At 36.8% G+C, this 24441-nt stretch overlaps 1 protein-coding gene across 2 annotated transcripts in view; it reads right to left on the reverse strand.

The window, feature by feature from the left end:
* PEX5L (peroxisomal biogenesis factor 5 like) overlaps positions 1-24441 on the reverse strand; it is a 220410-nt gene that overhangs the window by 195354 nt on the left and 615 nt on the right. The gene's annotated exons all lie outside the window — the stretch shown is intronic.

The following is a 24441-nucleotide window of genomic DNA, read 5'->3' on the forward strand; positions in this document are numbered from 1 at the left end:
ATTAGAAAATGATCCAGTTTCATTCTCTTACATGGAGCTGTCCAGTTTTGCCAACACCAGCTGTTGAAGAGGCTGTCATTTTCCCATTGTATATCCATGGCTCCTTTATTGTATATTAATTGACCATATATGCTTGGGTTTATATCAGAGCTCTCTAGTCTGTTCCATTGGTCTATGGGTCTCTTCTTGTGCCAGTACCAAATTGTCTTGATTGCTGTGGCTTTGCTGTAGAGCTTGAAGTTGGGGAGCATAATCTCACCAGCTTTATTCTTCCTTCTCAGGATTGCTTTGGCAATTCAGGGTCTTTTGTGGTTCCGTATAAATTTTAGAACTATTTGCTCTAATTCGTTGAAGAATGTTGGCATTTTGATAGGGATTGCACTGAATCTATAGATTGCTTTAGGCAGGATGGCCATTTTGACAATATTAGTTCTTCCTATCCATGAGCACAGGATGTGTTTCCATTTATTTAATTTCTCTCATGAGTGTCTTGTAGTTTTCAGAGTATAGGTCTTTCACTTCCTTGGTTAGGTTAATTCCTAGGAATTTTATTCTTTTTGAAGCAGTTGTGAATTGAATTGTTTCCCTGATTTCTTTTGCTAGTTCACTGTTAGTGTATAGGAATGCAACAGATTTCTGTGTATTAATTTTGTATCCTGCAACTCTGGTGAATTCAGATATTACATATAGTAGTTTTGGAGTGGATTCTTTAGGGTTTTTTATGTACAATATCATGTCATCTGCAAACAGGGACAGTTTGACTTCTTCCTTACCAATCTGGATGCCTTTTATTTCTTTGTGTTGTCTGATTGCCATAGCTAGGACCTCCAGAACTATATTGAATAAAAGTGGGGAGAGTGGGCATACTTGTCTTGTTCCCTATCTTAAAGGAAAAGCTTTCAGCTTCTTGCTGTTAAGTATAATGTTGGCTGTGGGCTTGTCATATATGGCTTTTATTATGTTGAGGTACTTGCCCTCTATACCCATTTTGTTGAGGGTTGTTATCATGAATGGATATTGCATTTTGTCAAATGCTTTTTCAGCATCTATGAAGATGATCATGTAGTTTTTGTCCTTTTTGTTGATGTGGTGGATGATGTTGATGGATTTTCGAATGTTGTACCATCTTTGTATACCTGGAATAAATCCTACTTGATCATAATGGATGATCTTTTTGATGTATTTTTGAATACGGCTTGCTAATATTTTGTTGAGTATTTTTGCATCTATGTTCATCAGGGATATTGGTCTGTAATTTTCTTATTTTTGGTATCTTTGCCTGGTTTTGGTATTAGAGTGATGCTGGCCTCGTAGAATGAGTTTGGGAGTATTCCCTCCTCTTCTACTTTTTGGAAAACTTTAAGGATGGGTATCAGGTCTTCATTAAATGTTTGATAAAATTCAGCAGTGAAACGATTTGGTCCAGGAGTTTTGTTCTTAGGTAGTTTTTTGATTACCATTTCAATTTTGTTGCTGGTAGTTGGTCTGTTCAGATTTTCTGTTTCTTCCTGGGTCATCTTTGGAAGGTTGTATTTTTCTAGAAAGTTGTCCATTTCTTCGGGGTTATCCAGTTTATTAGCATATAATTTTTCATAGTACTCTCTAATAATTATTTGTATTTCTGTGGTGTCTGTAGTGATTTTTCCTTTCTCATTTCTGATTCTGTTTATGTGTGTAGACTCTCTTTTTTTCTTGATAAGTCTGGCTAGGGGTTTATCTATTTTGTTTATTTTCTCAAATAACCAGCTACTGTTTTTATTGATTCCTTCTACTGTTTTATTCTTCTCAATTTTATTTATTTCTGCCCTAATCTTTATTATGTACTTCCTTCTACTGACTTTGGGCCTTATTTGTTCTTCTTTTTCTAGTTTCATTAATTGTGAGTTTAGCCTGTTCATATGGGATTGTTCTTCTTTCCTGAGGTAGGCCTGTATTGCAATATACTTCCCTCCTAGCACAGCCTTTGCTGCATCCCACAGGTTTTGTAGTGTTGAATTATTGTTGTCATTTGTCCATATATTGCTTGATCTATTTTTATTTGGTCATTGATCCACTGATTATTAGGAGCATGTTATTAAGCCTCTATGTCTTTGTGGGTTTTATCGTTTTATTTGTGTAATTTATTTCTAGTTTCTTACCTTTGTTATCTGAGATGCTGGTTGGTACAATTTCAATCTTTTTGAATTTATGGAGGCTCTTCTTGTGGCCTAGCATATGATCTATTCTTGAAAATGTTCCATGTGCACTTGAGAAGAATGTGTATTCTGTTGCTTTTGGACAGAGTGTTCTCTGTAGATGTCCATAATAAACGCTAACTTCTTAAGTCATGTAAGGATATTTTTTAAAATGCATAATAAAAAGTATGCTCTATCTAATATGTACTTAGTGAAAATAATAAACCAAGTCTCTTTCCATTAAATTCTTCTTTCTTTCAGTAGAGAAAATAAGCCAATCACCCTGAAATATGAATAGGGATTATTGTGGTAATTTTGATCTTGCAATTGCAGCTATTTCATCAAAGGCTCTTACTTCATCCTTGCACTGTACTTACCATAAGATGCTTACTACATGTATACACCAGTGCATCATTTCCATTATTTTAAAACCATTTTATTCAGCACCAACTTAAGAGTATAATTGTGAATAAGGCATATTCCTTTCAAGCAAGGGGTCTGAGAGGTGAACACAAATAACAGTAACACCCTTGTAAAAGTGCTGGGGGAAAGGAATGGATTAAGTGTTATGGGAATTCTGGGCAGAAAGGGCTCCATCTTCTTCCTTAGCAGAGCCTTGAAGAAACGCTTTGCTGAAAGGTGATTTGGCTCTGTAAACCCCTTGAGGACAGCACCCTATCTCGTGCATCTTTGCATCCTTTACTGCTAATACTTGGTGAATGCTTAAAACATGCTTGTTTAACAACATTATATACAAGTGGGTGGATTCTGGAGCCAGATTTTCTGGGCTCAAATCCCACCCTTACTAAATTAGAGACTGAGCTAGAATTTAATTATAATTTACAGAAAACCTGTTTTCTCCAAAATAAGGTTGCTTTGAAAAATTCTGATGTAATGTTCTGTACTACCTGTTTTCAGTATAACAGAAGAAGAAGGAGAAAGAGAAGGGGAAGAAGAGGAGGAGGAGGAAGAGGAGGAGGAGAGGAAGCAGTGGCAGCTCCATTCATATTACAAGCATTCAAAACTGTCTCACCCAGGAGGACATTCTTTAAGACTACCATTATCCTGTATTACTTAAAACAAAAGCAAAGTAACATCCCTGCTGGAACTTGAATTTTAGAGCTGGAGGAGCCCTCAGACTGGTCTGTATGTTAGTCTCCTCACTATTTAGGTTAGGAGGCCAAATTGTTGAGAGGACCCATGTTAGAAGAATGGGAAGCAAAGACAGAACAGATTTGACCCAAATTATCTGGACTTTTGTCTTGATGCATAATAGGCACTCAATCAATGTACAATGAATAAATAAAAGAGTGAAAGTGGAATGAATAATCAACATGTGATATTATAGAAAAATATAATGGGGGCATTTGGGCTTAAGTGTATAGAGACAGAAAAATAATGGCCAGTATAGTGATTTAGGCAAGAACAAATGGGTGTGAATAATTTGAGGAAAAAAATATTCCTTCCCATGAAAAGCAAGAGGTAAATGCTGTAACACCATTACCACCTACAACAACATGAAACATCTCATATTTTGGCCTTAATTTTATCCTTCATTTTATTTTAGTATCTCAACCTTATCCCCAGGAAAATGTGTGCAGGTCATTCCATGGAGAAGAATGACTTTGATCAATCTTTAGATCATAGCATTCAGTTTTACATCAATTCTTACTGCTTTCTAATGTTTAAGTTAACTTCCTATTAACTAGATGTCAGCTCAGGGTTATGGAATTTATTATCTATATCTATTTCTCACTGTATGTGAATATTTAAGATCCTGCTAATGTCTTTAATGAATTTCTACTTTAAAATACATGAGACTTAAAAACGCATCCTACAGTATGGGAGAATATATTTGTAAAAGACATATCCAACAAGGGGTTAACATCCAAAATATATAAAGAATGCACACACCTCAACACCCAAAAAACAAATAACCTGATTAAAAAATGGGTGGAGGATATAAACAGACACTTCTCCAAAGAAGAAATTCAGATGGCCAACAGGCACATGAAGAGATGCTCCACATTGCTAATTATAAGGCAAATGCAAATTAAAACCACAGTGAGATATCACCTCACACCAGTAAGGGTCGCCACCATCCAAAAGACAAACAACAACAAATGTTGGCGAGGTTGTGGAGAAAGGGGAACCCTCCTACACTGCTGGTAGGAATGTAAATTAATTCAACCATTGTGGAAAGCAATATGGAGGTTCCTCAAAAAACTAAAAATAGAAATACCATTTGACCTGGGAATTCCACTTCTAGGAATTTACCCAAACAAAACAAGTTCTCAGATTCAAAAGGACACATGCACTCCTATGTTTACTGCAGCACTATTTACAATAGCCAAGATATGGAAGCAACCTAAGTGTCCATCAGTAGATGAATGGATAAAGAAGATGCGGTACATATACACAGTGGAATACTATTTAGCCACAAGAAACAAATCCTACCACTTGCAACAACATGGATGGAGCTAGAGGGTATTTATGCTCAGTGAAATAAGTCAGGCAGAGAAAGACAAATACCAAATGATGTCCCTCTTTTGTGGAGTATAACAATGAAGCAAAACTGAAGGAATAAAACAGCAGCAGACTCACAGACTCCAAGAAAGGACTAGTGGTCATCAAAGGGAATGGGTGGGGGAGGGCGGGTGGCGAAGGAGGGAGAAGAGGATTGAGGGGTATTATGATTAGTTCACATGGTGTGGGGAGGGTCATGGGGAAGACAGTGTAGCACAGAGAAGACAAGTAGTGACTCTGTTGCATCTTGTTACACTGATGGACAGTGACTGCAATGGGGTATGGGGGGGACTCGATAATATGGGTGAATGTAGTGGCCACAGTGTTTTTCTTGTGAAACCTTCTTAAAAGTGTCTATCACTGATACCCTAATAAAAAATAAATAAATAAATACATGAGACTTCCAAGTTGTTAGCATGGAACTCCTATTCCCAAGTAACCTTTAATTTGGCTAATTTGTCCTTGAATAAATCTGGTTGGTTTATCTGTCTGGGGATGAACAAGATAGGAAGTTCTTGTTGATTTCTCTCCCAGAAGTAATAGATGTACATCATCAGAGCAGCTGGAGGAAATGACATGCTTTTAGTGAATGCCTGGTCTTGACCTCTACCTCGGAGGTAAACGATGCTGAGCTTTCAAAGACTCAGACAGAAGACTGCTGATGGATTTTTATCCCTTTTAGGATGTAAATACTACATTTAGTTGCAAAGAATTATTCTTAAATGTTGCTATTTATTACTTTAGTGAATTTTATTTGCATCAATGTCTGAACGTTTCTACAAATTTTAAACAGTTTTCCATTTATTGTCTTGCCTATGTTGTCTGCTTTGTTAATTACTACACTTAAATCAGTGGGAACCCTGAAGAATAGAGCATTACTGATTCATGAAGTCAAATATTTAAGTTAAAAATTTCACGACTAAAATTCCTTACCGTAAAAAGAGTAACATTTCATTAACATGTTATATTTGTATATGAAGTTATATTTCACACTGAAATTTCATACTGGGTTAACTTCTATAAAAGGTTTTCTCTGCTGGGTAAATAGCTGTGTCATAATAAAAGGTCAAAAGATCTGGTTACAGATTTGAGTCCAGTTTTTTTGGTAGGAAGGAAACCAGGAGAACCTCTGTATCACTGTATTTTTGACTAAAGAATAGCCTGAGATGGCAGTTTACCAAACTAAGATGTTTACCTATCCCCAGATGGAAATATCTTTTGTGATTTTTCTTTCTGCTGTTTTGGGAAAGGAACATTTTTCCTCACACAATATCTAGGCTATGAAAAAAAGAATGTATGGATTACCAATTCAAGCCCCAGGATGGCTTTGCAGGTTTTTCTCCCTTTATTCATTCCTAAAATGTATTTTATAGTTGTGGTCAGTTTGGACCATGGGAAAAGCTGCCATTTTCAGTAGAGGAATTTTTTACCTATTATATTTGATTGAGGACTATTTTTTGATACTTAATTCAAAACAGTGTATATATGGTTATTAATTTGCACTCAAACTAAGTGTGCTACTTCTGTAAATCATGTGCAACTGAGCCATATTTTTTCATGCACTTCACACTTAATTATAATGCCTTGTGAAAATTCCTGTATTGTTTCCTTATTTTATTTAAATCTGATCTTCCTGTATAAGTGTTTTTGTCTTTTCTGATAAATTTTAAATCCCCAAATAAGAGGGATTATCATAAACTTTGTTTCTCTGAAAGAAAAAGGCACTCAAAAATATTTATAATGAATGAATGAGCATTTACTTCTATCAGCATTACTTGGATATGCACCTTTCAGAAGAAGTTTAGGTTCAGAGAAAGGGATCAAGATTCAAAATAAAGAAAAAGTAAGATAAAGAATGAAGACTCAGGTTGGGTGGATATGAGATATACTGAAGAGATCTATTTCTTATTCTGGTCTGTGTTTCTCAGAGTTTATTTTAGCACCCACAGTTTGGAAATAAGATAAGCCTTCCTGGGAATGTGGCCAGAAAATAAATTAGATTTCAGTACTTTATATTTATTATGGTTGTATAGTGTGTCAGTATGGAACATATACATTACATGAGAATGTCTCTTCCCTCCAAAGGTAGTGTTCTGATTTTGCATATATATACCATGTACCTCATATGGATAAAAACAAAACATATATATTAATTGCTGTTACGATTAGTTTTATACTTGCAGTTTTCCCATCATTTGATGAGTCTGTGTTAGCCTTATTATTGAATAGGCTGAAGCTGTTTCGCGAGTGTGCAGCTCATGCGAGCATATTCCGAAGGAAGTAAGACTGAATGTAGCATTGGGAGGCTAATTCTGGCTTGACCACTAACCAGTTCTAAGTGACAGTTGCCAAAAATGCCAATAACTCACAGTCTGTGCCTCAGGTAGTAATATGACCTGTCCTGACTTGACAATGGTATAACGCACATAGACCACGCTATAAATCAGAATATGATTTTTTTTAGTGAAGAATGTTGGTTAAAGATAATGCAAAAATTTGTGACTGTGCAGTTATTCCAAACTTGCCTATTCTTTGGTCTCTTTTTAGGGAGGAGGAGAAGAGCTTTTCTTGGTCTGGAGACCTTGTTCACTATTACAGGAGAATGCCTGCTGCTCTGAAAAGCAGCATACCAATTCCCAGAGTGCTTGAGGTATAACATTTACACAGTTCCCAATGAGCCTGTCATCCAGGCCTGTCTCTCCTATCTGGTGACATTCCAGTTACTATGCTTCTCAAAGAGCTCCCCCTGCCTCTGGAATGGCTCTTGGAGTTTGTTGCAGATGCAATTCATTAAGTTGTCTGAGATTTTTGTTGTGATTCAGAACAGCAGGAGTGGTTTCTGGGCTGCTCTGTTAAAGGTGTTTTTGAGCCATAGAGATCATGCAACCAACTACATTCTACAGTCAGGTGTGAATGGTCAATATGTAGAAAGCCCTTCATGTAGCTCTATGTATTGGTGTCTATTTTAATTGTGTGGGAAGTGAGTGGGAAGCAGAGACACCTTTCCATTACTAAGTGGGGTAGTGTCCAGCAAGCTGTGGATGGGACCATGGAATGGTTCAAATAGGGTATTTTCAGCCATATGAAGTCACGGCTGAGAATTAAGTCAAGAATACTTAAAGAATCCATGAATAAATGTATAAATATTCCTCCCATTTAACCATCTTTCTTTGTTCTTTAATAAATCAGTGTTACTTAAAAACTTTCACTGCCCTGAGAAATTAAATTTGCTAGTTTCTTGTAAAAGGGAACTCCTGGCTCTGTTTAGAGTTTTAGTTTCTGGACTCTACTTTTGACTGACAAGGTCACCTTATTTTCAATTTTCAAAAGGGCAATTTCAAGTGATTTAAGGTATGGTTTCCTGTTTTTATTTATCATCATATCTGCTCCTCCAATTCTGTCTAAATGGGTATACCACAGACAGTTACAAAGGATCTGCAGCTGTATCAGATGAGCGCCACACAGATACCTATATTTCCTTGGTATTCACTGAAAAAATCAGATAGATGAAAGGAACTAGTTTAAGGATATAATTTCCATTATGATTATCTTATTGCAGAATTTTTCAAAGGGTAAGTGCTAGGGTTTGCTTTAATGAGACTCTGTGTTTTAACTGGATACTGTGGGCAACTCTTACCCTCAAAAGTGAAGAATATTGATTAAAGATAATGCAAAATATCTTTACTATCCTCAATAGTAAAAGGATGTTTCTCAGGCAGAGAATCCACTATTAAGTTTGGCAATAAATCTCTTCTTGTTGTCAAGAGTCAGAAATCAAGAAATCAGGCTATTGTATAACTTATTGCACACTTCAATTTTTTATTTTGAGATGCTCAGAGAGGTTAAGAAATTTGTTCAAGGTCACACAGGTTGGGAGTACTATAACTTAGATTAATACTTCACTCAAAAATTGTCCCCATGTCTTTGAAAACCATAAGGTAAATGTAAAGATGATCTTCCCAGTCAACTAATACTGAAACATTCATTTCATTTATAATAATGTAATTCATGGGATGATTATCATTTCATCTAATAAGGAAATCATGCAATTAACTGATAAAAGAAAAATCCAAACCCATATGATAAAATATAACAACTAAGTAGAAAAAAAAAAGTATATATAATTGTGGTCTAATGTCATGGTAAGTTGGATCAATAGTTTTCCTCTCCCAAATCCAATTTCATATACATGATAAACTCTACAAATCATTTATTGAAATTCCTTTTTTGTTGCATTAACTCATATCTCAAAATGCTGATTTATTAAATTTTAGTTTAGAATAATAAAGTAATAGTACTGGAAAAATATTAATAGTCTATTTAGTTATCTTTTGGATGAGAAAATTGGGACTCAGATTAAGAGGTGTTCCCCAAATCATACACTGGTTAGTGCAGAAAGATACCTGGGATCTAATTCTTTTGCCTGCTGGTTCATACTCTTTCTTTGTTCCTCACACCTAACTCTTCCCCACTTTTTATTAATCAGACAGGAATTTGAATGTAATATTGAGGATTAATTGATTTTGATTTTTAAAGGGAATAGTCCATTTTCATAATTTAGTTCCATTTGCAAAGAGCCCAGATAAGACGTTCTATCTCTGTGGTCTATAGGAATCTCTCTCTAGAAGTTTAAATCAAAACAGATTAATTCAGGCTAATGGAAAGATGAATTAGTTTGATGACTCATGATTTAATCCAATATGCACTGCTCACCCACCATAAGCAGTGTCTGGGGTAGGCACCAGGATTAAAAAGATGAACAAGACACCGCCAAGGGAACCACCAGAGAGCAGGGTGAGGGGAAGTGACACAGAGGTCTCCATAGACTCAGGGTGCTAGGAGAGCATGGCAGCAGAGTACCTCCTCCAGCCCTGGAGACTGAGGGCAGGCTCCTTGTAGGCAATAACCCTTTAGATGAGTTTTGAAAGATAAGCCAAGTGGATGAGATGGTGGGTGTTCTGGTGAGAGGGAGCATCATTAGAGAAGTCCAGAGGTACGGAAGCACAGGTACTGTTTGGGGAAGCACCAAAATTCAGCAAGGCTAGAGTCCAGGTTACTCATGGAGAAGTTGTAGGTGAGAAGGCCAGATAAATAGGCCTTATAAGTCATATCTTATTCTGCAGGTGTTTTTCACACTACAGTGTGTACTAAAATCACCTGAAAAAATTTTGAAATGCAGATTCTGAGGCCTTACCTTCATGGAGCCTGATTCAATAGGGCTGCATTGGGTCCAGGAATCTGCATTTTAAACAAGTATTCTAGATAAAGATTCTAGAGAAGACTGCACTTGTAAGAATACTGTTCTAGGTGATGGTGACCCTTGAAAGGACTTTAAAGAGAAGGGTGATATGATCAAATTAATGCTATAGCAAAGACAGTGGTAAGATATGACCCTGGCAGTAAAATGACTAGTTAGGTGGCTAACTAGTGACTACCAGAAAGTGACTCTGAGATGGTGGCTGTGAGGATGGAGCAATAGGGGAGCACAGGAGTGAACTAGAAAGCAAGCACTAGAGCACTGGGATTTGATTTGGGGGGTAAGGGAGAAAGAGGAGAGGATGGTTTCCATGTTTCTGCAATAGGCACCAAGTAGGTGGGGGCACTATTAGACAATCCAGGAAAATAGGAGAAAAGGTGGGCTTTATGTATGTCCTAGTGGTGTATGGGGTAAATGACAGAATTTCCAGAATCTTCTTCCTAGTCTTAGTTCATTTACACATCAGTAGGTGTTTACCACTGCAAAGCCTTCCTGTAGATCTGCAGCAAAGGGTGGAAGGAAAAGGGCCATTCTCTCTTCCCTTCTGCTCCTGGTACGTAATTGGTCTGGTGTCTGCCAGTCACCAAGAACCTGCCAACAGATTTCCTTCTGGAAGGGGTGGGTGGGAAGTAGAAAGTGTGCCATGGCTGCAGAGTGTGAGCTGTGTCTGGAGGAGATGGATGGGGCTGGGCCTAGCTAGCAAATTCCAGCAAGCTGTAAGCAATAAAAACGATTTCTCCCAGCTTACCCTTTCCCTTGACTTATTTCAGTTTCACACATTTCATTGGGGACTTCCCTGTGCTAGAAATACCCTTTCCCTCAGAGCTACATGGTAATAATGAGTTCAAAAATGTCTTTGAGTTGGAGCAGGCAGAGGTGGTCAATTAGTGATGTTGGCATTTAGTTGGGATGAAATAACTGGTTTGCAGATATACTTAACATGAGCATAGATGCCAGATTAACCATGTTTTCAGCTTAGTTACTTTAATATTTCTTTGCCTGCACACAGGCTATCCATTTGAGCAATTTTTAAAAATGACAGAATTACATGCAGTACAAGCCATGGATAAAATAATATTTTTTGACAAGCTAGGTGCAGAATACTTCAACTTCTAAAATGGAAATAGAAGATAAGTTAGATTAATTCTTCTTTGATGTAACACAGAACTTTTAAATTCTTTTAGCATTGGTTCTAAAACCAGGACATGAATTTGCTAGAAGTTGATCACTGAAAAAATTAATTTTAACAAAATCTATTATGAAAGGGAACAAGATTTTTATTTTGATACTTTAAATTTTACATTGAACTTGTTGATCAACACTTTCATATTTTTATTTTTATAATGTTACTTCTTGGCTTTCCACTCACAAAGTAATGGAAAGTTTAAAATTAATTTTAAGAAATTAGGGAGCAATGGTTCCCTTTTAAATAGATATTTTAATATCAGTTGAGATTAGAAAGATCTATGCATATTTCCTTCACAGTATTCTTGACCTTGCCATTTAGAAGTTTTCTTTCAACAAAGCTGGTATTTTCTCTTTCCCTTCAAAAAAAGGATTTCTCAGAGCAGAAGAAATGGACAGAGCTCCCCCAAATAAGTAGAGACTAATTTTTCAATTCTAATATTGTCAGGTATTTTAAAGATGGGTTTTGTAGAGATTAAATAAAGTAAAAAAATATTTGGTTCACATTATTTCAGAGTTTTTTATAATAGCAAACAAAGTACAAGGTAAAACACAGAGGCAAAATATTCAGTAAAGTAGATTTTGTAGGGAGCACAGATATCTTAGCTTAGTTTATACACACAACTCAAGATATTGCTTCTACAGAGTCAACACAGAGTGACTCTGCAGTGGGTTTGAGCTCTGGTTTATCCCACAGCCTCACTATTTTCCTGGCCTCCTAGGCATTTCTGATTCTAGAAAGACTTTCTGCACAAAAAATGGCTGTTGCACGGTTGTTGTGTACTCCACTAGGAAAGTGCATCCCATCACAGATGTTCATTTCAGAGAACTGATAAATCTGTATGTATTTAGCATATGTTGTGTAAATGGTATGAAGAATCCATCAGCTATTTCTACCCTCCAAGGCCATACAATGTTGGCAAAATCCTTTTTATCTCCTTTAGTTGAGTCGTTTTGCAATAGCTAAGATACTAATGTGAAGATGTGGCCTGGATTTGCTATGCAAGCTCAAGCAATAGAGTAAAAATCCTGAAGACCCACAATCTAGCCTCAGTCCCCAAATGACTTGATGTGGAAGTTTGGGTGAGGCAGTCAAATGCTATCAGCTGCATTCTCTTTATCAGCATGAAGAAGATAAATATTTATCCTTTGCCAACCTCACTGAAGCATTCTAAAGATTAACTTTTATGAGGTTTTCAGAAAATGCGACTGTAGTAGCAGAGATAATAAGTATCCCAGCCGAGAGTTCTGTCATATGCGGATAGCTTTGTAGACAAGCATCTCGTGTTAGTTGAAGAATGGGAGGGAGGACAGCAGGATCCTCCCCAGCAGCACATCCTCTGATGAATTAGGAGAGGTTGATCTTTGACTTCACGGGGAATAACACGTACCTTGATGTTAGGAAAGCTTTTAATTTATTTTCTGTGATATCGTTATTAGTGAACTGGGGAAATCTGCCTGATGAAACACTCAGAGATGTACTGTATCACTAATTAAGGGCCTGATAATCAGAATCTTAGAGCTGGGAGGAAAGTCACTAATCCTCTAAGCCAACCACTTTTCATACTCTAATCTGTGTTTGAATATCTTTGGTAAAATGGAGCTCATTTATTCACTTTTCATCATATACCTTCACACCCATTCACAAACACACACAGATTAGATGTTGGTAAAGGAGTCTCCCCTCAGAGCTATACATACAGTTGTACATAGTAGCTGTGCACGGATGTCTGGATGAAGGGGCGGGCACAAGTCAGATCTGAAAGCCCATCCTTTATTACCACTGGCCAAATTGTGTGCCTGTGTGTGGGAGTGTCCTCCACGGAAAAGGAGAGTCTTTGTATATTTTCCCCACGCAGAGAAGATCCATTTTTGTAATTTGATCAGAGGTGGCTGGTATCACTGGCGTACTACTTATTGCCTACCTCCTATAAAACAGAGCTTTGACATGTGGTTTTTAAAATCTTTTTACCCTGTGACCGAGGTAGGAATTACTACTCTATATTTCAGGCTTCCACATCAGAGTAACTGCTGGAAATATAATACAAAGATATCTATATGCAGACAGACTCACAAAATAGACATGTCCCCTAGATGACCATTGTATGTGCAGTTCCAGCTCCTTCCCTGGGTCATTGGGAAATGCACATGCATGTGTGTGTTTGTGTGTGTGTGTGTGTGTGAGTAAAAGTGGGGAGGTCAGGACTGGAGGTGTAAGCAGCCCTTACAAATGGGTGTAAACAAATGGCAGCTTCCTAGGGCAGTTCTAATTATGATGTTCTGTTGACTCAGAGGTCTCAGGGGTGTGTGTGTTAGCACTATTATCAAAATTGCTGTTGACAACTAGATGAGTTGGTGAAGTGTCTAGAACCTTAGGGGCATGGATTCTAATTCCAAATGACCTTGGCCAGTTAGAGATATAGTTAGAAACCATTAGGAGAATCTATTACATTTTTAAATCTGCAGCCCCAGACTGTCCTCAGGCTTTAAAGAGGTTGAACCCATTAAACTGCATGGACTGCTTTGACAGCAGAGTGTTGGTTAATTACAGTGGCAATCTAATTATAAGGTTTATAAGGTTTCCCTGTAATTGATTCCTTTTCAAGTGTGTGGAAACTTCACTTGATATGTATTTGCTACTGAAACTCATGGGAAGAGACCAGATTCTGGGCCAGAGTGTCTTAGAATCAGGAAGACCATCTCAACTGCATGTTGGAGTCTTTATTCAGAACAGTAAGAGACTATTTCATTCATTCATTCCTTTCATTTTTTTCTTCATCAATTCATTCATTCATTCAATAAATGCTGCACATTAAGAGTATGTACCTAACACTACTAGTCTCCAGAGATGTGAAGATGTATTGGATATAGTCACTGCCACAGATGGGCTTAAAGTAGTTGGGGAGACTGACAATAAAGTTGTACATTAATTATGGTATTAACAATGCATATAAGGTGCCAAGGAGGACATCCTTAATTCTGCATTGTATGTGTGGGAGGGAGAGGGTGCACAGGGGGCACCCAGCAGTGGTCCATCTGCGTGGAATATTAAAGTCTGAGTAATATTTAGTGGACAGAAGCACAAGTCTGAGAATGGGGAAATGAAAAAAAATCCAGAACTGTGAGACAAGAAAATCAAGCATCTGTCATCACTGTAAACAAACAAGTATGTAACAGGCACTGCTGTGGCTAAACTCCTTCTACATGCAGCATATATGAAACACTTTGCCAGCCCTTTAAAAATCTAAGAGCTAATCCTTACAAAGTCATCACAACATATGGATCCATTTATTCTCTCCATGTCACAGATGAGAAAAATGAGGTTTAGAGAGGGTAAGTTATAAGGGCATCATCACACAGACAATACGTGGGAAAGTCAGGCTTTGAACTTGCGACTGTCAGATCCTGGAGCACAAACTCTTAACCACTATGTTTTTGCAGCCTCTTCCAATGTGAGGGGTTACTAAGTGACGTATGATGCATGCAAGTGATGTCTAAGCCTTCCAGTATACTTTTTTTTTTTCGTTTTGGGGAGAGGCAATTGATTCCATTAGCCTGAACCATCAAGACCTAGCTCTCAGTTTCCTCCTATGGGAAGTGACAAAGTTGTGCTATGTGAACTCTAAAGATCTTTATATCTCCAAGATACTATTTTAATTTAATCTTGCCACAAGCTTAAGAACAACTTTCTTTTTGTCTTACATAAATCTTCTAAAGACTTACATAATAGACTGCATATCAATATTAAAGACTCAAATGCATGGGGCATCTTGATTATAATCATCCTTTGGATGAATATGAAACACTAATGAGCCCAGTTTTCCACATTAAATTCCTGCATATGAGGGAAAAAATGTGCTTATCACTAAGCCGTATTATATATACTTTAATTCCCTGATTCATTACTAAATTCTTCACAAGGCTTTTTCCAATTTCTCAAAAAGAATAGGAGCAAGCAGTAGATGGACATTGATGAATGATGGAGGGATCATTCTGCACTTCTTTGTTACATGACTTAATAAACCAATATAGTTTCTATTCTCCTACAGGCCAGCATGTAATGGCAGGTAGTACCAAATAAGCACAGAGCTTAAAGATAATTATTTCCTTTTAACTCTTTTGCCTGAAGGCACAGACTGGCCTCTAGTCAGGTCAAAATAAAGAGGAGTCTACTTTACTTTCAAGCAATATCTATAATATGTTACAGCGGGTATTGGCTTAAAAAAAACTTTCCCAAATCTAAACTCTGTATTTGGGAAATTGCCCATTTTCCCAGACTATCCTGCAGATAGGGTATGGCACCACCAACTCGCTGCCACTTTGAATTGGGATTTGGGGGCATAGAGAAGCAGCCGAGGTGAGACTGAATCCTAGCAGTGGGGTTCAGCAGCTGCTGCTTCAACAAGGGGTTTCTATGGGTAGGAGCAGCAGTGGCAAGTGGCTGACCCAGTGGCCAGGTCTCGGGCGTGAGGGCTGCAAGCTCTGGGGCTCTTTGCTCTGTGAGGGCGATAGGGAGTCTACACTAACCTGGCTGGAGGTTTGACTGGGGCTGTACCACTACCTGTTGCCTGGTCTTTCCATCTTGAGCCTAGTTCCAGGAGTCTGGAAGACCCCAGTGTACTTAAAAAAATTTTTTTAAAAAGCTTTTTATTCTGAAATAATCTTAGGCTTACAGAAAAGTTGTGAGAATGGTATAATAGACTCCCATAATACTCTTTCCATAGATTTAGCAAGTTTTAACATTTTGCTGTACTTGTTTGTATACTCTCTTTATATATAATTGTATTGTACATACCATTTTCATTATTCCAAAGCACTTGAGAGTACGTTTCATACACTATGCTGCTTTGCCCCTTCATACTACAGCATGTATTTCCTATAAACAAAGATATTCTCTTACATAGCCACAGTTTAGTTATCAAATTGAGGAAATATAACATTAATGCTAATCTAATATGCAGTTCATATACAAATTTCAATTGTGCCAATAGTGCCAAAAAGAATAGCTCTTATTCTTTTTGAGAAATTGGAAAGAGCCCTGTGAAGAATTTAGTAATGAATCAGGGAATTAAAGTATATATAATATGCCTTAGTGATAAGCACATTTTTTCCCTCATATGTGGGAATTTAATGTGGAAAACTGGGCACATTAGTGTTTCATATTCATCCAAAAGATGATTATAATCAAGATGCCCCATGCATTTGAGTCTTTAATATTGATATGCAGTCTATTATGTAAGTCTTTAGAAGATTTATGTAAGACAAAAAGAAAGTTGTTCTTAAGCTTGTGGCAAGATTAAATTAAAATAGTATCTTGGAGATAATAAAGATCTTTATATCAATTTTCTTTCCCAGGCCCATATCCAATCTAGGATCATATATTAATTTTTGTTGTTGTGTATTTTTAGTCTTTTAATTTGTAAACATCTCAGTTTTTCCTTGTTTTTCATGATGTTGACACTTTTGCAAAAACATAATCTATTTTATAGAATATCCCTCACTTTAGGTTGGTCTGAGATTTTCTCATGGTTAGCATCTGGGTGTACATTCTCAGCAGCAATATTACATGAGTGGTGTCGTGCCCTTCTCAGGGTATAACCTCCAGAGAGGTACACCAGGTGATTACCATATTGGTGATGCTGGCTTTGATTCCTTGTTTGGATGTCGTCTAATTTCTCCATTGAAAAACCCCTATTTTTTTTCTTTTGTAGCTTATGTGGATATTTTGATGTTCCAGATGTATCGTTTCTCCTCAAACTGGATATTTAGCAGTCACTGGTCATTCTTGCTTAAATCAATTTTTAATAACATGATTGCAAAATGGTGATTTTTCTATCCTCACCATTCCTTCTATGTTTATTAGTTGTCCAAATATATTTTTAATAAATCTGCTTTCTGCTTAAGTGAGCCAGAGTTTGTCTCTGTTGCTTACAGCTAAGAATTGATTGACTTGTATCTTTAGGCATCTAGTTCCAAGAACCTATGAGACCAGTTCACTCAAATGGTCAACCTAGTCAGTCCAAAGAGAGACAATGGGAAACACCTTTAGGTAAAATGATATAACTTTTCATGGCACCTCATTCCACGTTTAAAACCCAGTCACAGACCAGACTTTCTTGCATTGTCAGCCAAATGAGTACCAAAACTGAATATACAAAATAACAAATAGTTATACTAAAATTGAAAGGCAAGAAAAGATCAATTTTTGTGACTAAATGCCAAACATCTGGGTATTTGGAAATATTTAGTGACTTATTAATTATAATGTTTACTTTGCACTTAGATGTTTTACTGTAATAAACATCAAAATAAAGAATAGTACTGTAACAGAAACAGCACACTGGGTGAAGGTAGCTTCAGACCAGAGTTAGCTCTGCTGACTAGCCTATGTGGGACTTTTTGAGCAAGTCTCTTACTTTTCTGGACCTCAATATCCTCATCTGTAAAATGAGATGGTTGAACAAAGCATTTTCAAGAGTCTCTCAAACTCACGGTATTATGACCTTGAAACTGAACATTAGTGCAATGGTTGGAGACATAAGGAACTAGTAATGTAGAATATACTAACAAACACATTTAGATCCAAAACTATTCCAGTACAAAGACCTAAAACCTGTGACATAACTCCCAAATTATTCAGAGAATAAACACATCAGAACAATTTAAAGAACAATTTAGTCTAAAAATGTTAAAGCAGTCTTAGGCTGTCAAAGAGGATGTGTTTCTCAAGAAATTAATCATCCCACAGGGCTTGGCATTGGTCAGATCACATTTTGCGCAGTGTGTCTTGTTCAGAGGGCCATACTCTCCTGGAGCCATTAAAACATCAGAAATGCCATGACTGAGTGAACTGGGCTGTTTATCTTGGAGAAGAAAAGATTTAATGGAATGAGGACATGATAGTACTCTAATAAATATTTAAAGACTTGTTTTATTCAGGTGGAACACAATAGGTTTTTTTGTGCTTTCTACAGATGGAAAAACTACAACCAATTGGGTGCCAATATAAAGAAGAAATTCTGTTCATCATTGTGATAGTTGTTCTTGCCAGCTCCTCTGTCAGGAATCCTCATCATGCCTCTGTGGTATCAGAAAGTTATGAAGCTTTTTGCTAAGGTCTTGGTACAATCACTCAGGGCCTGTTTTATATCTAGATGTTTTTGGACCAGTGCTTCTCAAATGTTAACATGCACATAAATCACTGGGTATCTTGAAAAATTCAGTTTCTGTTTCAGCATGTCTGGGTGGGACCTGAGATTCTGCATTTCCAATAAGCTTCCAGGTATTTTATATGCATATAATCACCTGCCCAGATGTTGCATTCCCACATTATCAAAGGATACTGCTCAGCATAAGCATGCATATTAGAGTTAACACTTATGTGAAAAGAGGAAAAAGATATTTTAAAGCTCTACAGGCTTTATCTTCTCCTCTTTAAATATTTTCCTCTTTCTCATTCCCTTATGGAAAAAGGTTCCATATTTTCTGACCTTTTACAATTTTTGATCACTTTGCATGATGGTACTGGCATGGCTGTCTGAATGCTCACCCATGTACTTCAGGTAACCAGAGACTATTTCCCCAGGACATGTTGGATTTTGCATATTTTAGGTCATTACTTCAGCCGACTACAACTATTTTTCGTAGGACACACCGACATGCACACACAAACACACATACCATCTCCTGGTGGTTTTCTGGATTTTATCCACAAGGCATAATGGTCTTGGGTGAGAGGCCTGTGTGTGCACCCTTCTGCCCACCTTTGGCTCGCTCTTCACTCTAGGCCTCTTCCATCTCCAAGTAGGTACCCTATCCAGGATCTTCTTACTGTCATTACCTTGAGGAAACTTTCTATTCCACCCAGATATGATACCAGGTTTACTCTACAAGGCCGTACAGAACAATTCTATCCCCTTCTACATAATAAACCTTCAAATATTTATGTAGAGTCATTGTGGTCTCTTCTGATCTTTAGTTTCCAAGCTAAACATCCCCAGTTCTTTCAATCATTACTCATATGAAATGGTTTTGAATTCCTCTCTTATCAGTTGCTTTAAAAACTAAATAATTTCAAGAGGGTACGTGGGTGGGAGTGAGACCTTTGTGGCTCCCTAGGTAGATTTCTGGGGTCACAACAGTACCAATCCTCTCTCGTGATCTCCGTGATTTACAGATCACCATACGGCATTCTGTTTGGGAAATAAAGTTCTCACTACACCAAGTCCCACTTGCAGGTCTGTCTGAATTTTCAGCAGTTATCGCTGCATGAACAGGGCTTTGGCCAGTTGTGTACACACGTGCAATGCAAACTTTCCCTCTAGGCTCAGGTTTCCCCATTTCAGAGCTGCTGGATGTGTTTCTCTTGAATGAAATGGTGTTTCTCTTGAAGGGAATGGTGGATAGCAGTGCCTTCCTATCTGAATGAGCTCCTTATTTTTCATCTGTGCAATTTCTAACAGTGATTGTCTAAAAATAATATATAATGATGGTCATTTTGGTAAAATCTCACATGAAGAATAATAATAGTCATTTATCCAATGGAGTTTTAATAGAAGTAGTATATTGGTACAAATAAGGATCAGTCAGAAATGACATTATAAGACAACATTGGCAGTGTATTGTATTATACTTTGAGCTCTGGCCAATGAGCAATGGTCTTGATATTTAACTAAGAGAGCATAAACTGGCTTCCTGTATATACTCAGTATAATGTAATAATATATAAGATGTAAAAATATTTCTTAACAGACTGGGGAAAAAAAGTCTTCTATTTGGTATTCCCAGTAAAGGGGATGGCATAGGTGAGGAGCGTAGAAGTGGAGGAAGTGGAAATGAAGGTCACTGAAAGATATGTAAGCTCCAATTCACAGCACTCTGGTTTCTGATTCATGGGTTACATAGTACTGTTCGAGACGACTTTTCCCTTTTACAAATCCTGCACATAAGAAGGTGATACATGTGTCAGAAACTTGGCAAGCTCATTTTCTATATCAGTGTATTTGAAATTACATCATGTTTAGATGTCCCAAAACACTCAAATTGGACTTAGGTCTCTTAATTAAAAAACATTAGACTGGGATTTACCTTCATTTTTAGTATAGGAAGTGCACACTAGGTGCTCTAGAAGCATATCTAGAAGTTAATCCTAGAATATAAAACCCTCAAACAACCATAGCTTATGCCTGTGTTGGCAACATGTGATCTCAATGAAAAGTGTAAAAAAATCAGCCTGCCAGATGTTTTGACTACATGATACATCACATCTTAATGTTTCCTAGGTTGGCAGTGGTAATACCAGAGACTCAGGATTTTTAAATTAACAAGTTCTGTTTGAACCTTTTCTGAATCTTTACTTTAAAAATGTTTTATAGTCAAAACATTCATATGCTGGAATTTTTCCTTTCAAACACATGTTTTTAAGAAGAATGTTTACAAACCATAAACAAAATCTAGGAAGAACATATTGTGTTTCTCACAGTAAGTGTATAATGTAAACTGTTGGCCAGCATGGCTGGGGAATAAAATTTCCAGGTTAATCTAATATTCCACAATATTATAGCAAAAGCAGGACCGTTTTTAAGTGTTAGAAGCTTAATACTGCTCTCATACTAAACATGATTTGCTTGTAAATACATCGGAAGGCACTTCAGAATCATGCTGGAGCCTGTCATAATTTTGAGCATCATATTCACTGCACATGAATTTCCTGTACATGAGTTCTAGTTAATACTATTTCAGACAATAAACACATGTCTGAAATAAACTCACCCAATGAGTATTAACGCTGATTATCATTCATAGGGAGACCACGAGGAGGAGGGGAAGGTGTGCCATTTGAGCCAGCTGTGGGGGAGAGGGGGATGCCGCAGCTCCCCTGGACTAAAACACACAGCCAATCCTAGCCTGAGGGCAGCATTACCTCGTTCTCCTTACCGCACCCCACCCCAGCTAATCTTCAAAGACTCTCCTCTGAAAATGCAAATACCACTGTGGGGTGTGTGTGTGTAGGAGGGGTGCATGGTATTAATTATATTTTTGTTAGCAAAGGGTTGATAAAGAAATGACACAGGACAGAAAATGGAGGCATCAGGAGGGGGAAAATGGATCTTTTAGAGCAGTATAAGTGACATGACAAATATCTATTTTACTAGTTTTGCTTAGGGTCTCAGTTATGACAAACTGCTGCTATTGATGTTGAACACAACTTTCCATAGTCTTTGGAATGCTTCGTGTCTTTCCATAGGCTTTATGCATTGTGAGCCTAAATGAATCCCCAGTGGCCAGATCTAATGTATTAACATAATTTATGTTACCCAAGCTGTTCCCCTTCATCAAGATTCTTCTAAAAAGCTTATGTCAAGTCATAAAGACAAACACAAAACCCCTCTGGAGGAAGACAAATAAAATGTCTACTTTTAGAGCTGTTAATAATTTTATAATTTATGTCATGAAGTTTTTATTGGTTCATGTCTTGTGAAGCCAGAGTGTGGAATGTTTTCTCGGCCTAGCTTGAATAAATCAGGAAAAGTCTGTTCTGAATGCCTATAACAAAGATCAGTTACAATTACAAATAGACTTTTTTATTGCCTTCTGATATAACTTACTTTTAAAACAAGAAAAAAATTACTGGATATGCTTCATTAACAATAAAAAAACAAATCTTAGTTCAAAATGGAAATTATATTTCCTATTTTTATACCATCCCCCCAAAAAAGTTTGGTTAAGGACATATTCAGACACATAATTATTCTGCTCTAATTGGTGTTAATTCAAATGCACATACACAAGTAAATATCAAAGTACAGAGCATGCAGAGGTATTGGAGGGATTATTAAGTATAATAATAGGTCTTACAGGTCAGCTATTAAGAAAAGAGTTTGGTCAGACCTGATGCTAAAGTTTATTTAATCACCATGGGCTCCCTTAGTCAAAAGGGGGGAAAAAAGTAAATCTAACAGTCACTAAGGAAACAACCTTTCCTTAAGTTGCTGGGGTGATAAATTCCCCTGGGAAATAATTGGCAAGGCAATTGGAAAACAGCACAACTCCTGGGCCCTGCTCTTAAGAAATATACCTGTGGCCACCAAGGTATATTTAAAAGGTATATATGAAACCAAGAAATATATGCTACTATGCTATGCTCTATCTGTAATAGATGTCAATTTTGATCTTCTAATGAACTAGCAGAGTAAACGAAATATGTGTTTTTAAAAGTTTGTGACTTCTAAGATGAATTCTGGTTCTTCAGTAAACTGGATCTATTAGTAGTATGTATAAGACTTAACAGACTCTATTTACAAAATCATTAAGTTGCAAAAACAAAGGCACTACAGGAGTTCTAAATTAGACTATTTTTTAAGGCTTCACATGAACACCTCCTTCACTCCAGACTGCCTGTTTACAATGCATTTTATTTTAAAATCTCTTGGATACAGAAAAAAGAATTAGAAGGCACAGGAAATGACTGCAAATATTTTGTTTCACTCCTGTTTGAAGGTACCAGCCAATACCACTGTTTCAAATAAACTCCAGAGTTGGCAGAAATGTCAGTGAATCTGCTCATCCCTGATCCGCTTTACCAAATATTTACTCAGATTTTTAATCACAAATATTTTGGAGTGTTTGGGCTGTGTTTCTTCTTCCTCTTGATTAGAGTCAGTACATACAGGAAGATGATGCTATCTCTGATAAGGAAAGATTCTTTGTTTAATCTAAATATACCAACACAACAGAAATTTTGTCTATAGGCTAAACACTATTCTTTGGGGAAGGGATTGGGGTTTTAAAATGTAAGTAAATAACTGTATAATAAGTCTGGTTGTAATAGGCATTATTTTGGGGGAGGGGTCCCACTCAGATGATTGTACATTTAATAGCAATTAAACTATTAAAACACTAGAAATTTTATGTTTAATATTAAAGGACAATAGTAAATAGGAAAAAAGTATTGTGTTTTGGAATTTTGGCAAGCATATTGATTACAGTCTTTATTTAGTAATGTTTTCAGTTTAAGCTAGGCAGCCAAGATTTGTTGAGATGGCTTCAAGCCATCATATTTGCTGTTCCAGCAGTGCACAAGCAAAAAACATTAAGTTGGGAGTATATGTAGGGTCTTACATTTTGTCTGTTCTCTCAAAGTAAAATGAAAGCCTTAGATATCGTTCTAGACAATTCAAGTTTCAATAACATCCTCCCCTGAAATACTCAGAAATTGAGTTAAAACTGTTTTTGGGTGCCTGAATTTACAAGATTGTTGCTTCAGTTCTTCATTCACAAAACTGTATTTCCAAACAACAAAAAAATAATGTGTAAAGTTTTTGTAAATTGTCGAAGTAGTCAACTATGAATTTTGTGTGAATGAGCAATTTTCTGAAGATTGGATCTATTTATTAAAATCTATTTTGCTTCTTTGAAGAAACTTTTTAGGGATAATATATAAAATTATAAGTATCACTGTTGAGTGAATATAAAGCATAAAACTATAGTAATAATCCTTTGTTAGCATTTTCAGCAGTCATTATTTGAATGCTTATTTTTGCTCAACTTTCCAATTAATGTACCTTTAATAAGAAACATGCAGATATTTATTACGTATATTTAGAAATGTATTCCAACCATTAATTTATTGTCCAACTGTGATATAATTCCATTAATAATTTTCAGAACAGGATGATGTCAGTAATATGGAAAATGCTTTTGGAATTCTGATAGCACTGATTCAGGAGTCCTATAAAACTTAGGAATATGACACAATAGCATTTTATATAGAAGTAAATTATGGTTCAAAAGAATTTCCCCACAGACTTGGAAATTAAATGTTGGGTAACACTAAGTCATGAATGCAATAACATTTACTTATTTATTTGCAGTTGCTCCAAAAGACACAAAAGCAACATCCTCAGTATTCACACATTACACACTAGGATGAAGGCACTGCAAATGATGACTGTCTTTGACCATCTTTGGAATGGAAAGGAAGCCCAAACGTCAAGCCTGATTAGTAAAGCATTTAGGATCAGCAAAAAGAGCTCAGTTCATACTTCGGGAAGCTGAGTTAGTACTTCATTTCCCCACCCCAGAGCGTACACCTGCCTTTAGAAGGAAGAACCAACCATGTGAATAACTGGAGTCAAGGTTAAAGTAATCTGCCCAAGAGAATAGAGTGCATTAGAGAGAAGCAACGGCTCAGCTCGGATGAGCATTAATAACCAGAGGCGGCACCTCCTCTAAAAAATACTAGAGCCTCGAACATACGTTTGAAATTCATCCTCCCAAGTCATCCTGCGACTATAAGGA

Source organism: Manis pentadactyla, chromosome 1 (assembly GCF_030020395.1).
Source record: "Manis pentadactyla isolate mManPen7 chromosome 1, mManPen7.hap1, whole genome shotgun sequence".
Taxonomy (NCBI): Eukaryota; Metazoa; Chordata; class Mammalia; order Pholidota; family Manidae; genus Manis; species Manis pentadactyla.